The sequence below is a fragment of the Oryctolagus cuniculus genome, chromosome 2, assembly GCF_051225735.1.
Source record: "Oryctolagus cuniculus isolate XC-2025 breed Fujian yellow rabbit chromosome 2, ASM5122573v1, whole genome shotgun sequence".
NCBI lineage: Eukaryota > Metazoa > Chordata > Mammalia > Lagomorpha > Leporidae > Oryctolagus > Oryctolagus cuniculus.
Window position 1 is genome coordinate 56,087,310 of NC_142868.1, and position 18,065 is coordinate 56,105,374.

Genomic DNA, 18,065 nt, shown 5'->3' on the forward strand with positions numbered 1-18,065 from the left:
TTTCTCAGATTATCTTTCATTTCTGAGTATATGGTCATAAATACTGAAAAACCATATCATCCTTTACCAAAGCAGTTAAATAATGAAGACACATCTTTTTTAAAGACAATCTTTTTTAAAGATTCTTATTTATTTATTTGAGAGGTAGAGTTACAGAGAGAAAGGTCTTCCATCCACTGGTTCACCTCCCAAATGGTCGCAATGGCCAGAGCTGTGCCAATCCAAAGCCAGGAGCCAGGAGCTTCTTCAGGGTGTCCCATGCAGATGCAGAGTCCAAGCACTTGGGCCATCTTCCACTGCTTTCCCAGGCCATGGCAGAGAGCTGGATCAGAAGAGGAGCAACTTAGACTTCAACTGGCACCTGTGTGGGATTCCTGTGCCACAGGTGGAGGTTTGCCCACCATGCCACATGCTGGCCCATTTTTTTGTTGTTGTTTTAACTATACTTCATAAGTACATTTGCTTTCAAAAATGAGATTTTCAATATACAATACTAAGGAAGCCCTTATGACCCTTTTCTTTCTCTCTCCCCTTCCTTCCTTCCTTCCTTCCTTCCTTCCTTCCTTCCTTCCTTCCTTCCTTCCTTCCTTCCTCTTTCTCTCTTTCTCTCTTTCTCTCTCTCTCTCTCTCTCTCTCTCTTTCTTTTTTTCCCCAAAGAAATCTTTTATTTAATGGATACAAACTTTATGCATTTCATAAGTACACCTTTAGAAATTCTTTCCATCATAGCTGCCCTCCCACCCTCATCCTTCCTTATCCAACCTTCCTCATCCTCCCTCTCCCATTCCCAGTCCCACCTTCCACTAAGATCCAGTTTCAATTAACTTTACACACAGAAGACCAACTCTATACTAAGTAAAATTCAACAATTTGCACACACGCAAAAAAGCACACACCTAATTGTTCCTAAACAGTTGAGACATGGGCTGTTCAAAGTCATTGCATCTTGAAGTTAATTTCACTTATTTTTTCTTTGTTGAAAACTTAATTAACTTAAAGAAGCACCTAGGGATGATACATGTTTTGTGAGCATTTAGACATAATTATAATACAACTTTGAAGACAGATGCCCTGCATGGGAAGTTAGTGCATAGTGACTCCTGCTGTTAATTTAACAATTAACATTCTTACATATGATGTCAGTGATCACCCAAGACTCTTGACATGAGCTGCCTAGGCTATGGAGGCCTTTTGAATCCACAAACTCCAACAGTCTTTAGAAAAGGCCATAAGCAAAGTGGAAGTTCAGAGAAAAATACTTCCTTGATAGATGACCACTTCTTTCCACTGGGGTCTCACCCACTGAGATCCCTCATGTAGAACACTTTTTGCCACAGTGTCTTGGCTTTCCATGCTGAAATGCTCTCAGAGGCTTTTCAGCCAGAACAGAATGCCTTAAGAACTGATTCTAAGGTCAGAGTGCTACTTAAAGTGATTGTCATTCTATGAGTCTGCTGTGTGGACTACTTTCCATGTTAGAGCATTCACTCCTTTTTAATTCTATCTATTATTATCAGACACTTAATCCTATTTATATGATCACTTTAATACTTAAGATGGTATTTTTACCACCCAGCTTAAGGGGATTTGGGGTCCTATGGCAAGATTTTAAACTATACCCTTAGAAGTAAGTCCATAGGAATATATGCAGAAATACACAGCTTTACAGTTACAGACTTCATACATTTCATAATTACAACTTTAGGAACATGGTGATTTTTCCCACCATGCCTGCCCATTCTCCCATCCCTCATCGCCTCCCTCTCTTATTCTCGCTCATATTTTTACTGAAACCTATTTTCAATTTACTTTATACTCATATGTTTAACTCTATGGTAAGTAAAGAGTTCAACAAATAGTATAAAAAAATCCAAAAACTGTTCTGCAATGGTCAAGACAAGGGCTGTTCAACTCATTGTTTCTCAAAGTGTCAATTTCACTTCTACAGATTGTCTTTTAGGTGCTTTATTACTTCTCACAGATCAGGGAGAACATGTGGTATTTGTCCCTTTAGGACTAGCTTCTTTCACTAATTATAATGTTTTCCAGATTCATTGATTTTTTTGCAAATGACTGGATTTCATTTTTTACTGCTGTGTATTATTCCATGGTTTACATATCCCATAATTTCTTTCTTTCTTTTTTCTTTTTTTTTTCTTTTTTCTTTTTTTGCCAGGCGGAGTGGACAGTGAGAGAGAGACAGAGAGAAAGGTCTTCCTTTTGCCGTTGGTTCACCCTCCAATGGCCGCCACAGCTGGCGCACTGCAGCTGGTGCACTGCGCTGATCTGAAGCCAGGAGCCAGGTGCTTCTCCTGGTCTCCCATGGGGTGCAGGGCCCAAGCACTTGGGCCATCCTCCACTGTACTCCCTGGCCACAGCAGAGAGCTGGCCTGGAAGAGGAGCAACCAGGACAGAATCCAGCGCCCCGACCGGGACTAGAACCTGAGGTGCCGGCACCGCAGGTGGAGGATTAGCCTATTGAACCGTGGCACTGGCCTACATATCCCATAATTTCTTTATCCAGTCTTCAGTTGATGAGCATCTGGGTTGATTCCATGTCTTAGTTATTGTTAATTGAGCTACAACAAACATGGGGGTACAGATAACTCTTTCATATGCTGATTTAATTTCCCTTTGGTAAATTCTGAGGAGTGGGATGGCTGGGTCTTATGGTAGGTCTATAATCAGACTTCTGAGGTATCTCCATGCTATCTTCAATAGTGGCTTTACCAGTTTACATTCCCACCAACAGTGGTTTAGGGTACCTTTTTCCCCACATGCTCACCAGCATTTGTTGTTTGTTTTTATTTATTTTTATTATAGCTCAATGAAGTTATCTGTATTAAGTACATATTTTTTTTTAGCATTGTGAGAGCCTTTATAAGCACAATTACCTTAAGTATCAGCAATGGAACACAGGTTTATATAACAGTTTTTAAAAGGTAGACGTGTTTCATACAAAAAGATGACTAAAATTAATAAATCTCCTGAAATATCAGTAGCCCTTAGGAAACATTTTTTAAAATCTCTGTGGGCAAGGGACTTGAAACACATGTTTCCTCAAAGATTAAAGAATGTGAATTAAGATGAAATAGGGAAAGTCATGAATTTTTAACCTTAAAAGATTAAGTATTTAAGAAGAAATAAAAGCCAAATTGTGTCATATATTTTTTGAAAATAAAGAAAAACATGGCAACTTTGCTCATATGATGAAATAAATTGACCAAGCATAAAGAATATTAAAAATTGATTACTCCTGGGTACTGAGACTAGAAATCCAGTCATTTACAATAAAATGGATGAATCTGGAAAACATCATACTTAGTGGGCATTTTGCATAGTAGTTAAGATGCTGGTTGGTATGGTGGGCCTTTGGGACAGTGGTTAAACTGTTAAACATTGTGAATGCCTGGTTTGAGTCCCAGCTACTTTGCTTCCAGTACAGATTCTTGCTAATGTATATACTGAAAGGCAGTAGCATAGATGATGATTCAGGTTATTGGTCCTTGATAATCATATGGGAGACCCCCTGGGAGACCCCAGTTGAATTCTGTACTCCTGGCTTTAGCCTAGCCCAGCCTCTGCTGTTGTGGACATTTGAGTTTTACAGCTAATGGAGGATCTCTCTCTCTCTCTCCTTTTCAAATAAAAATAAAAAATAAAAATTAAAAAATTGAAGGGTGTTATTCTGTAAGAAGAGAAAGATGCTTCCTGGGATGCTTATATCTCACATCTGATTATTTATGTTTGAGTTCTGGCCCTGCTTCTTGGGAGGCAGCAGATGATTGAGTCCCTGACACTCTTTATTATTATTATTATTATTATTTATTTATTTTTATTTTTTGACAGGCAGAGTGGACAGTGAGAGAGAGAGACAGAGAGAAAGGTCTTCTTTTTGCCGTTGGTTCACCCTCCAATGACTGCCGCGGCCGGCGCACTGCACCGGCATACCGCGCTAATCCGATGGCAGGAGCCAGGTACTTATCCTGGTCTCCCATGGGGTGCAGGGCCCAAGAACTTGGGCCATCCTCCACTGCACTCCTGGGCCACAGCAGAGAGCTGGCCTGGAAGAGGGGCAACTGGGACAGAATCTGGCGTCCCGACCGGGACTAGAACCTGGTGTGCCGGCACTGCAAGGTAGAGGATTAGCCTATTGAGCCACGGTGCCAGCTCCCTGACACTCTTATAAGAAACTTGGCTTGAGTTCTAGACTCCTAGATTTGGCCCAGCCCAGCCCTGGCTATTGTAGGCATTTGGAGAGTGAACCAGCAGACGGAAACTATCTGTATGGCTGTCTCACTGCCCTTCAAAAAGAAAATCTAATTACAAAAAAATGGATGAGGGGCAGTGTTGTATGGCACAGCAGGGGAAGCTGTCACTTTGGCTTTGAATATTGGCATCCCACATCAGAGTACTGGCTCCAGTCCTGACTGCTCTGCTTCATATCAAGCTTTTACTAATGTGCATAGAAATCGGCAGGTGATGGTGATGGTATGAGGATTTAAGACATTGCCACCCATGTTGGAGAACAGGATATACTGCCTGGCCCAGATCTGGTTGTTACAGTCATTTGAGGAGTGAACCAATGGTTGGAAGATTCTCTCTCACTCTCTCTCTCTCTCTCTCTCTCCTTCTTTTTCTGCCTTTCAAATAAATAAATATCTTAAAAAAAGAAAAAAGAGGAAGAGGAAGAGACACCTGGGCTGGTACATTCCCTCATTCCTTTGCCAGGTGATGTTGTCCATCATGCTGACACAGCAAGAAGACCTTTGCCAGATATAACATCCTTGACCTTGGATTTCCTAGCCTCCAGAAATATAAGAACCAATCTATTTCCTTTATAAATTACCTACTCTTTAGTATTCTGTTATAGCAACACAAAACAGAGTACAACATGATTAGCCATGTTAAGGGAAATCAGTCTTCACAATGTTATCTGCAAACTCTCATTTTAATAAAAACTATTCTCAAAGTATTAGTGACAATTTAATTAGTTCACTAATTCATCTGTCTAATCATGCATATGTTCAGCAAACTTCAACTGAGTATCTGCTTACATGCTAGGCTCTGTGCCAGGCACAAGCATCCAGACACCAAAGAGAGAAATCTGATTCCTTCCAGCTAGGAACCCACTGCTCAGCAAGGTGGAACACCAAAGAAGTAAAGTAGGAAATAAAGTGTTAATTGTAGGATGACCACACATCTGATTAGCCTTGAACAGTCTCCTTTCATACTTGCTTTCCCAATCTACAAATTAATAGCTTCCTATTATTTACAAAAAGTGTCCTAATTTGGGCAATAGATTATGTAGTATGGTAGGTATCTCTATGAAATACAGCAGGAATGCCCAAGGAGGGGGAGGCTGATCCCTGCTGGAGAGTGGGGGAAGAACAGCATTCAACAATACTGGGAATGGTTCTGGAGAATGAGGATAGTGTTTCCTGTGCAGAGGGAGAAAGGAAAAAGAAGGGAGCCCTGTGCATAAGACCAAAGAGGCGAACGAGGTCAGCAGTTGGGGCTGAGCAGCTGTAAACATGTGACAGACTTGGATCAGCAGGTATGAGGGAGTATGTGGGAGACAGGCCACAGGTGGCTGCAGTTGCCAAATCCTGAGTGTCTCGTGTTGTGCTAAGGAGTTTGAACACTTCCTGTTGGTAATGATGACCCTGGCCAGGTCAGAGCCAATGATGAGTTTATGTTTGACTCATAACTTAGAAGAATAATACATGAGTATTTACCAATTTGAACAGGTTTTTTAAAAGTTAGAGAAATAGAATTTCTGGGCATAATAGAATAAATTGAATTTTTGGGCATCATTATCTTTACTGTCACAATTTTAGATCTTTTATTGAATGATTAATAGGTTCTAGGCATTAGGCTAAGCAGATTAGATACACTGCCTCAATTAATCCTCACAGCAAACTTTTGAGGTAAATATGAGACAAAACTACAAGCCAAGAGAGTTTAGGGAAGAGGAAAAAAAATGAAGGAATCTTGATTCCACTTTTTAAATTGTTATTTAGTTACTTTTTAAAAAAAGATTAATTAATTTATTTGTAATGCAGAAATACAAAGACAGGGAGAGACAAAGACAGAAATTTTCCAACCACTGATTTATTCCCCAAGTGGCCATGATGATCAGGTCTGGGACAGGATGAAGCCAGCAGCCTAGAACTCAATCCAGGTCTCCCATGTAGGTGGCAGGGGACCAAGCATTTGGGTCATCTTCCACTGCTTTCCCACTAGACTGGAAGTGGAACAGTCAGGACTTGAACTGAAACCCACGTGGGATGCTGACATTGCAGGTTGCGCCTGAAGCTACTGTGCCACAACACTGCCCTCTACTTGCTTTTCTTACTGGAGAAGTAAAGAGAGAGAGAGAGAGAGAGAGAGAGAGAGAGAGAGAGAGAGAGAGAGACAAAAAACAGCTGGTTCATCCCCCAAGTTCCCTCAATGTCCCTGGCTGAAGCCAAAGCCAAGAGCCTGGAACTCAACCTAGGTCTTGCACATGGGTGGCAAGAACCCAATTATTTGAGCCATCACTGCTGCCTCCTAGGTTCTGGAATGGAACTGTACTCAAACCCACATGCGGCACCCCAACCATCTGAACAAGTGGCCTCTGAAGAATGTTATTTCTTTAAAAATATGCAGAAAGTAATTTCAGCTTAGCACATTTGATGTTTTCTGAAAGATTCTGATTTTTCTCCTTAGTCATTTCACTTCTCTCGGCTCCACAGGAGGCCTTTCTCAGACAGCTGCCACCTTTCTTTTGTCTTTTGAGGTCATTTTGATATTCCAACAGTATGTTCCAGAAATTCATATGCTTCTTTGAGGGTGATTTATTTTTTAGTTTGAGATGAAACCATGACTAAGAAATGCTAATGAATAACTCAGGATTCCACAAACAAAGAAGCAATAAAAGTTTAACCAAAGCATAAACTTCCAAATGGAAGTTCAATTCAGAAACATGCCCCATAGACACTCTATTGCTGAATACTCAGAATAACACAGCACAATGAACCTCAAATGGAAAAATATCAGGGCTGGCATTGTGGCACAACTGGTTAAGCTGCTGCCTGCAATGCTAGCATGCCATATAAATACCAGTTCAAGTCCCAACTGCGCCACTTCTGATCCAACTCCTTGCTAATGTGCCTGGGAAAGCAGCAGAAGATGGCCCAAATGTTTGGGCCCCTGCCAACCATGTGGGAGACCCTGTGTAGGTACTGGCTCCCTGGCTTGCAGCCATATAGGGAGTGAAGCAGCGGATGAACCATCTCTCTCTCTCTCTATCTCTGTCTCTCTCTGTAGTTCTGCCTTTCAAATAAATAAATAAATCTTTAAAAAAAATTGGAAGAAAGAAGATCAAAAAGTGCAGCAGAACTTTACAAGGACTCCTGTAAGGAAGTTTTAGAATAATGGATATAGGTTATGTCATCTGTGGATTCACAGGCCACCACTAATGATGGGCAAAAAAAGTTCTTTTGTGAATTAGAAAAATATTTTATTCAAGGGGCTGGTGCTGTGGTGCAGTGGGTTAATGCTCTGCCCTGAAGCGCCGGCATCCCATATGGGCGCCGGTTCTAATCCCAGCTGCTCCTCTTCTGATCCAGCTCTCTGCTATGGCCTGGGAAAGCAGTGGAATATGGCACAAGTCCTTGAGCCCCTGCACCCACGTGGGAGACCTGGAAGAAGCTCCTGGCTCCTGGCTTCGGATTGGTGCAGCTCCATCAGTTGTGGCCAATTGGGGAGTGAACCAGCAGATGGAAGACCTCTCTTTCTCTCTGCCTCTTCTCTCTGTGTAGCACTCTGACTTTCGAATAAATAAATAAAATCTTTTTAAAAAGATTTATTCAATTTATTTGAAAGACAGAATTATACACAGAGAGAGAGAGAGGTAGACAGAGAGAGAGAGAGAGGTCTTCCATCCACTGGTTCACTCCCCAAATGGCCACAAATACCAGGGCTGGCCCAGGTAGAAGTCAGGAGCCATGAAATTCTTCTGAGTCTCCCATATGAGTAGCAGGGATCCAACCACTTGGGCCATCCTCCTCTGCTTTCCCAGGGGAAATAGCAGGGAGCTGAATCAAAAGTGAAGCAGCCAGGACACAAACTGGTGTCCATATGGGATGCCAGCATTGCAGGTGGTAGCTTAATCTATTATGCCGCAATGCTGGCCCAAGAAAAAATGGTTTTCAAATTCAAGATTTTATATTTTCTCTAGACTGTTGAGTAATATAACATTCATGCAACACAGGAGAGGAAACATAACTGCCATTTTATCCAATTAATTGGAATGCATTTTTTATTTTGTAGCTTTTATGAGAAAATTATTTTAATTTAAACAATTAACTAGTCACTTTTAAGGAACTGAATCACTTTTTAAATTCAGAGATTTGTGAATGAGAAGGCAAATTCAAAGAAATTATACTGGTTAGTTAGAAAGTAGCTAGGTCAGAGCTGGCACTATGGCATAGTAGGTTAAGTATCTGCCTGCAGCACTGGTACACCAGTTCAAGTCCCGGTTGCTCCACTTCCAATCCAGCTCCCTACTGATGGCCTGGGAAAGCATGGAAGATGGCCCAAGTGCTTGGGCCTCTGCACCCCTGTGGGAAACCTGTAGGAAACTCCTGGATCCTGGCTTTGGATTGGCCCTGTTCCAGGCATTGTGGCCATTTGGGGAGTGAACCAGTAGATGGAGGACCACTCTCTCTGTCTCACACTCTCTCTGTCTGTAACTCTTGCTCTCAAGTAAAATAAAATAAAATAAAAAATCTTAAAAAAAAAAATAAAAGAAAGTAGATATAGGTTTCTGACAAAGATATCCGCAGTCACTTAGGAAAGGAGACTATCTGAACATCAGGAAGCCATGAAAATAAAAATGGGAAAGATCCATAAAAGCTAAATAAAGTGGATAATAAATTAATTTAAATCGTTTATATTTTCAGAAAACTTGGCTCCCCTGAATGATGAGATGTGAATTTGTGCAATTATTTACTGACCACTGTGTACAACTGCACTGTTTTATTTATTTATTTATTTGACAGGCAGAGTTAGACAGTGAGAGGAGAGAGAGAGAGAGAGAGAGGTCTTCCTTCCGTTGGTTCACCCCCCAAATGGCCACCATGGCGGTGTGCTGCACCAAGCTGAAGCCAGGAGCCAGGTGCTTCCTCCTAGTCTCCCATACGAGTGCAGGGCCCAAGGACTTGGGCCATCCTCCACTGCACTCCTGGGCCACAGCAGAGAGCTGGCCTGGAAGAGGAGCAACTGGGACAGAATCTGGAGCCCCAACCAGGACTAGAACCCAGGGTACCAGTGCCACAGGCAGAGGATTAGCCTAGTGAGCCGCGGCGCCTGCCCAACTGCACTGTTTTTAAGAGATGAATCTTAATAATAGAGGCAAGACATTTGGTTTACAGGTTAAGACACTGTTTGGGAAGCCCACATGCCACATCAGTGTCTAGTTTCAAGCTCTGATTCAACTCCCAGTTGCAGTTTCCTATTAGAGCACATCCTGGGAGGCAGCAGGTAATGGCTGAAGTACCTGAAACCCATAGGGAGACCCAGACTGAGTTTCCTGCTCCTGGTTTCAGGTTGGCTTTGCCCCAGCTGTTGAGAGGTTTTAGGGAGTGAACCAACAGACGGGAGATCTGTCTTTGTGTTTCTCTCTCTCTGTCTTCCAAATAAATTAAACAAAATTTTCTTTAAAAAGGAAATAACTGCAGTTGGCTTTGTAGCACAACAGATGAAGGCACTGCTTGCTATGCCAACATCCCATATCGGATCATCAATATGCTTCACTTCTAATCCAGCTTCCTACTAATGCACCTGAGAAGGCAGCAGAGATGACCAAAATACTTGGGCCTTTGCCACCCAGGTGGGAGTCCTGGATGGGGTTCCTAGATCCTGGCTTCAGCATGACCCAGCTTCATCCAGCCTCAGATGTTGTAGTCATTGAGAGAGTGAATCAGGAGAAGGGTATCTAACTGGGTAGCTTGTTTCCATCCCTTGGGGGACTTTTATTTTGTTTTATTTCTAAGTCTCCCACTTGAGTTGCAGAGACCCAAGTACCTGAGCCATCATCTGCTGATTCCCAGGGTGTGCGTTAGCAGAACACTGTATTGGAAGTGGAGGCACAGGAGGAACTTGATCCCAGGTGCTCCAATATGGATGCAGGAATCCTGAGCAGCATAATACTGCTGTGCCAAATACCTGCCCTTTTAGAGAATGTTTGAAAACATATTATCTATGAGTGTGGGGAAGGGGGCTCTGTTTGCCACTACAACTGGGACACATTATTCCATTATGTTCTAAGAGCGTGTGGGGCCAGGGGTGTGAGACAATCCTGTATAACAAGGAAGTGTTGACCCTAAGTATAAAGAATACCCCTGTTAAAACTCTCTGGCAGGTAAAGATGCAGAGAAACTAGAACACTTGTCTTTTGCTGGTGGGAGTATAAATTACTGCAGTGCTATGAGAAACAGTAGAGCAATTAAATATAATAAACATATATGAGCCAGCAATTCCACTTCTGGGTATGTTCCCAAACAAATTGAAAGCAGAAACTTAAACTTTGTGCACCCATGTTCATAATGAATCATTCATGTTAGCCAAAAGGTAGAAACAATGCAAGTGTCTATCTATGGATGAATAGTTAAACAAAACAAGGTATATCAATACAATGGAGGGGGGGAGCATCATTGTACAGCAAGTTAAGCCACTGCTTAGCACCATTTCAGAGTGCCAGTTTGAGGCAAATCAAGCTCCTCCACTTGTGATCCAGCTTCTTGGTAATGCATCCTGGGAGGCAGCAGATGATGGCTCAAGTACTTGGTAACCTGCTGACCATATGGGAGACCCAAAGGAGCTCCAGGTTCCTGAGTTTGACCCAGCCCAGCCCTAGCTGTTAAGGGCATCTGGGAAGTGAACCAGTGAGTGAAAGATTCTCTCTCTTTCTCTCCCTTGCTCTGCCTTTCAAGTAGATGAAAATAAACATTTCAAAAATAAACACAATGAAATATCATTCAGCCTTAAGCAGGAAAGAAATTCTTACACATGTTTACACGTGGATGTATCCTGAAGATTTTATGTTAATATGTAAAGAAGCCAGTAACAAAAGGACAACTACTGTACAATTCCCCATATATGAAGTACCTAGAGTAATCAAATTCATGGAGACAGCCAATGGTAGTTACCAGGGCCTGGGACAAGAGGAGAATGGGGAATTATTTTTTTAAAATTTTTTTAAAGGTTTATCTTATGTATTTGAAAGAGTTACAGAGAGAGGTAGAGATAGTGAGAGACAGGGGTCTTCAATCCTCTGGTTCACTCCCCAAATGGCCACAACAGTCAGAGATGAACCAATCCAAAGCCAGAAGCCAAGAGCCAGGAGCCTCTTCCAGGTCCTGCATGTGGGTGCAGGGGCCCAAGGACCTGGACCATCTTCCACTGCCCTCCCAGCTGCATTAGCAGGGAGCTGGAGTGGTAGTGGAGCAGCCAGGACTCCAACCGGCACCCATGTGGGATGCTAGCGCTGCAGGCCCAAGCTCTAACCCACTGCACCACAATGCCAGCCAGAGTTATGGTTCAAGGAACTCAGTTTGGGAAAAAGAAATAGTTCTGGAAGTGGGTGGTGGTGATGGCTGCAAAACAATGAGAATGTACTTAATGCCACTGTACATAAACTTAGGAATGGTAAATTTCATTATGTATATTCTACACAATAAAAAAAAATACCACTAGTGTAGAGGACCTAACATTGAAAATAAGTCTTTTAGGCCCTTGGAACTAAAAAAAGATTCCTCAGACTGGAAGAGGGGGAATTGGCAACCCAATCTTTGAGAATTTGAGGTCGAACATGATAGCTCTTGGAGCTGGCATTGTGGCATAGCATGTAAAGCTGCTGCCTATGATGGAAGATCTCTCTCTGTTTCTGTTTCTCACTCTTTCTCTCTGTCTCTCCCTTTCTCTGTAATTCTGCTTTTCAAATAAAAAAATAGTTAAAAAATGGTAGCACTGCATTGAAGTAAAAAAAGTCTGTTTAAATAAACCAGTGGATGAATGTGGTACTGCCTCCTTTGGTTCTTCCAGCCAAACTTCCTTTAGTAAGAGGAATGAAAATTACAGTTCAATGTCTGTTACTTTCTTATCTTATGTTTCATATCTTTTTGGAGCTTCTAGAATAGTGAGGCCCTGATAGAATGAGCTGCTGAATAATTTATTGCTGGAAGCACATGTGTGGTCTGTAATTTGACCTTCTTATAAAGGTACGGCTTACAACTTTCTTAGAAAAAGGTGTGAAGGGGGATTCTCATTGCAACAGAAAAAGGAAAATTTCCCTCCAGTATTCTTCTATTCCCCGTTAGGTAAATGCTTTTTACTGTGTTCATTCCCAAAGTGTTTTTGGATGGGGCTGCATCCATAGAGCACACTCTTGTAAGGCAGCACAGTTTTCAGTTGTAGGAGACTAGTTTGTATTTAATAGTGGAGGAAGGAAAATGAGTTGAAAGTGGAGTTGAATGAATGGTTGGATTACTGTCATTAGATACTTTAGCACAGGGCATTGTTTTTTTGTTTGTTTTTTCTTTAAAAGAACAGTGGTAAACCCAACTGGGTTTTTTTTGTGTTTTTTTTGTTTGTTTGTTTTGTTTTGTTTTGTTTTTTAACAGGCAGAGTGGACAGTGAGAGAGAGACTGAGAGAAAGGTCTTCCTTTGCCGTTGGTTCGCCCTCCAATGGCCGCCGCGGTCTGCGTGCTGCAGCCGGCGCACGGTGCGGATCCGAAGGCAGGAGCCAGGTACTTATCCTGGTCTCCCATGGGGTGCAGGGCCCAAGCACTTGGGCCATCCTCCACTGCACTCCCGGGCCACAGCAGAGAGCTGGCCTGGAAGAGGGGCAACCGGAACAGAATCCGGCGCCCCAACCGGGACTAGAACCCGGTGTGCCGGCGCTGCTAGGCGGAGGATTAGCCTATTGAGCCACGGCGCCAGCCCCCCAACTGGTTTTTAACTGGGTTAGTCTCCCCCAGACACCTGGATTTTTGTATCTGATTGGAAAAATTTTGTAACCAATTGGAAAAATAGAATTACTATTTAGTATAGCTTTTACCTGCTGATATCAATTTAATATGATTACTCCCAGTGTTAATTTCAAGGCCTAAATATAGTTTCATGTAATAGGCACCTCACAAAGAATCTTGTCTCTTCAGTTTTACTAATTCTAGTGCAGATCAATATTCCCTGGCGATTCAGACAAATTCTTGTAATCCTGGGAATGTGGTCTTTAAATAACTAACCTGTTTTTACAAAAAACTAGCAGTCCTGGTCTTCATCATTTTTCTGTACTAGACTAAGCCTGGGTTTGGGTAGTTTCCAATTTTTAGTGTCTAGAGACTTCATCTACCAGTAAGACTTCTGAATTTACTTGTTTTCTTCACATTTCCATTGTGGGCAATCTCTCAGTTTTAGCCCGTGCCTCCTGTCACCCCCCCCCCCAACTTGCTTTTGCTCTCTCTCTCTCTCTCTCTCCCCCCTCCCCTTTTACCCTGGGAATTAAAGGTATGTGTTCTACATTCTCAGTAATACTGGCTTTTAAGTGAGACCACAGTACAAAATAATAAATGAGATTTTAAACAATGCTTGAAGTGGGTGTGAGCCATGTCGTACGTTTCAAGCCTGATATTCTTGGAGAAGCCATTGTGGAAGATGACGAAAGGCAAATGAATCACAGATGGGGGTGGAGCAAAAACGAATGAAATAAAGAAAATGATCAGACACAGACTTTAGAAATGATTTTATATTCCTAATTATGCTTGATACTACCATGTTTGGTTACTGGTATGTTTTTACTCATGTCTTTTGATTGGCTTGAAAAGGAAGCAAAGAAGTCACTTGAAGGGATCCACATTTCAATTTCAGTGTATGGTGTAATGCTTTACAATAAGAGCCCACATCACACCCACAATAAGCCCTGGCTTCTCAGTGTACTGGGTGTTTCCTTGATCATGTTTCTTTGCTCATGGAAATATGACATTCACCTCCACAGCATTCGACATTCCTCCACTAGGGAATTACAACACATAGCTCTAGGAACCTATTGATGCCCAGTTTATTAGTTCAGGTAAATGTAATTGCTGTATATCACAATGGTACCAAAAACAACGAAGATATTCATATGAGCAGAAAAATAAACAATTATCTGTAGGTTTCCTACAGACTTTGGTAGTATTCATAATTTTAGATGGAACATACCCTGCTTGATGAAAAGCTAATTCATGACTAGAATCAAAAGTATGTTTTTTTTTTTTAAAGAAAAACAATTCACTTTGGGGAACTAGATATTTGCATGATCCAAATTATCATTTCACAAATCAACAAAGCTAAAATATATCTGAATAATGAAGAGAGCTGTGATTGACGTTGCCCCAATTCAAGGTCAAAGTTGGCATCACTAACAGAGCTCAGTAGCCTCAATGATAGAGAGTTCTTCAAAATGTGTCACCTGGGCCGGCGCTGTGGCTCACTAGGTTAATCCTCCACCTTGCGGTGCCGGCAGATTTTGTCCCGGTTGCCCCTCTTCCAGGCCAGCTCTCTGCTGTGGCCAGGGAGTGCAGTGGAGGATGGCCCAAGTCCTTGGGCCCTGCACCCCATGGGAGACCAGGATAAGTACCTGGCTCCTGCCATCGGATCAGCACAGCACGCTGGCCGCGGCAGCCATTGGAGGGTGAACCAATGGCAAAGGAAGCCCTTTCTCTCTGTCTCTTTCTCTCTCTCTCACTGTCCACTCTGCCTGTCCAAAAAAAAAAAAAAAAGTGTCACCTAAAACCTCAAGATTTTAGATGTGTAGGTTATAGAGAAGATAGAACAAGTTAAAACCACCATGAAGAAGGAATCAAAAGGTCAAGAACAGAGCCCTCTGGACTAGCCTCTTTAAAAAAGCAATAGCATGGGAAAGAGGGTAAGTGAAGACATAGCAACACAATGTGCTCCTTGACTGAATTATCAATTAGAAAAAATATAAAACAAGGTAAGCATCTGAATATGTGATAGGTTGTACATGGCATCAAGGAATCACATTGGGTCATTAAATGAGTCATATTGGAATTTGGTTATGTAAGAAGGTGTCCTCCTTGGGGCAGCAGGTTAAAGCCCCAGCCTGCAGTGCCGGTATCACACATGGGTGCCGGTTCGAATTCCGGCTGCTCCTATTTCAATCCAGCTCTCTGCTATGACCTGGGAAAGCAACAGAAGATGGCTCAAGTCCTTGGGCCCCTGAACCCGTGTGGGAGCCAGGAAGAAGCTCTGGCTCCTGGCTTTGGATTGGCGCAGCTCCGGCCATTGCAGCCAATTGGGGAGTGAACCAGTGGATGGAAGACTCCCTCTCTCTGCCTCTCCTCTCTCTGTGTAACTCTGACTTTCAAATAAATAAATAAATCTTTAAAAAATTAGCCTACTTTATCAGTGTATGATATGCGAAATAAACACTTATTTTTTTTGAGATTTGTTTATTTATTTGAAAAACAAAGTTACAGACAGAGAGGAGAGACAGAGAGACGTCTTTCATTTGCTGGTTCATGCCCCACTGGCTGCAACGGTGGAAGCTGGGTCAATCTGAAGCCAGGGACCAAGAGCTTCTTGCAGGTCTCACACATGGGTAGCAGGTGGCAGGGCCCAAGGACTTGGGCCATCTTCCTCTGCTTTCCCAGGCCATAGCGGAGAGCTGGATGGTAACTGGGGCAGCCGGGATTCCCAGTGTCCCTATAGGATGCCGGCACTGCAGGTTTACCTGCTAAGCCACAACACCAGCTCCCAAAATATTTATTTCTGTTGTATACTTTTGGCTAAAACTATTGAGATTTGATGGTCAAGGGATGACTTGTAAAATTTCTGAATACAAAAAAAAAAAAATTACTGAAGGCCAGACATTGTGGCACAGTGGGTTAAGCCAACTTCAGATGCCCACATCCCATATTAGAGTGCTGGTTTGAATCACAACTTCTTTGCTTCCCATCCAGCTTCCTGCTAATGTATCCTAGGAGGTAGCAGATGATGGCTCAAGTTTGTGCCCTTGCCACCCATGTGGAAAACCCAGATGGAGTTGCTGGCTCCTGGCATTGGCCTGTCCTAGCCCCGCCTATTGTAGGCACTGAGGAATTAACCAGTGGGTGGAAGATCTCTCTCTCTCTCTCTTTACCTCTGATTTGCCTTTCAACTTAGTGAAAATAAATAAACATATTTTTTAATTGCTGACACTCATTTTTTATAATAATGAACTTGATTACCGGTTGACTACATAACTGAAATGGAACAGGACTGGGAGTTATGAAACCTGAGTAATAGGCCACACTTATGTGTTTGTACACTGAAAAAAATAATATTTGACTTTGGGCAAATCTTCAGTCTATCTGAATTTCAGTATCCTCATTTACATACATTTATGGTTAAAATAGATTATAGGCTCTTTTTATTGGTGAAAATTTATTTATTTTTTTGAAAGGCACAATTACAAAGAGAGAAACAGAGAGATCTACCATCCAGTGGTTCATTCCCCAAATGGCTCCAATGGCCTAGGCTGGGCCAGGCTGAAGTCAGGAGCCTGGAACTCCCTTGGGGCTTCCCACATGGATGGCAGGGGCCCAAGTCGTCGGGCCACCATTTACTACTTTCACAGGTGTAGTAGAAGGGAGCTGGATCAGAAGTGGAAGTGGAACAGTTGGGACTCAAACTGACACTCCAATATGGGCTGATGGTGTGGTAAGCAGCAGCTTAACTTGATGCGCCATAACACTGGTCCCCATTATAGGTTCTTAGCTTGAGTTAGGATCTATGAATCCTTTGGAATTAAGATATCCCATGTATCTAAGTATAGAAGCATTTTTCTGAGGAGAAGTTTGCAAATCAGATATGCCACAAATCTCTGCAGTAATTCCCATGAAAAGATATTATCTATTTCCCTACCTGTCAATTTGGTATGACTTTGTGCCTTTCTCTGATCAAAAGAATGAGGCTGAAATAACACTGTGTGATTTCCAAGCTTTGGCCTCAGTAAATCTTGCAGGTTTTTCTCTCATTCTTTTGGAATGCTGCCACCATCAAAAAATTAGCCCTAACTTTTCTGCTGGAGACACATGGCCCAGCTGACAGGCAGCAGGCAACAACTGCCAAACATGTGACGGGGGTGATCTGCGCTAGTCAGCCTTAGTTAAGCCATCAGATGACTGAAGCTACCTAAGTGATGCCAAAGCAAACCAAAGAACCACCCACCTGGGCCAAGCAAAAATTGCAGAATTGTGAGCAAACTAATGGCACAAATTGGGGATCCCCTACCCAAAATGTTTGGGTCCTGAAATGTTTTGGCTTTTATCTGCTTTCAGAGTTTGGAGTATTTGCTATATCCTGGGGATGAGATTCAATTCTAAACACAAAATTCTTTATGCTTCACATATACCTTATGGACAGAGACTGAAAGTAATTTTATACAATATTTTTAGTGCACCACATTTTTGAAATGTTTATGTATTTTCATCTGCTTGTGGGAGAAGGGGAGTGGGAAGAGATCTTTCATCCTCTAGTTCACTCTCCAAATGCCTAAAACAACCAGGGCTGGGCAAGGTCCCCCACTGGGGTAACAGGGGCCCAAGCACTTAAGCCATCTTCTGTTGCCTCTCAAGATGCATTAATAGGAAGCTGGATTGCAAGTGAAGTAGCCAGGACTCAAACTTACACTCCAATATGGAATGTGGGTGTCCTAGGCTTTGACTTAACCAACTGCACCACAGCACCCACTCCCATGTACCTGTATTTTGAATCCAATCCGACCTATGAGGTTAGGTGTAGAATTTTCCTCTTGGGATATCATATTGGTAATCGAAATGTGCTGGATTTCGAAGCACTTCAGGCTTTGGATTAGGGATATTCAACCTGAAATTGTTGTAAGCCAGTAAATTTTGGGACGTATTATTACATGTGATACCTAATTATTTCAAGAGGGGTATTTCACTTTTATCTAATTCACAAAGGCTCTGAACTAGTGAATATGAATTAGATTACTTAAAATGTTATGATTCCTT

The 18,065-nt window shown here is 42.3% G+C and overlaps 1 long non-coding RNA gene across 3 annotated transcripts in view; it reads right to left on the bottom strand.

Annotated features, from left to right (window-relative positions):
• Positions 1-111: 111 nt before the first annotated feature.
• The window catches only part of LOC103345486 (uncharacterized), a 53,750-nt gene continuing 35,796 nt past the window's right edge, over positions 112-18,065 (bottom strand). For all 3 annotated transcript variants that reach the window (XR_011386280.2, XR_011386278.2, XR_016229920.1), the window contains one exon: positions 112-322. This is a non-coding gene — a long non-coding RNA (uncharacterized LOC103345486). The remainder of the gene's footprint in view (positions 323-18,065) is intronic.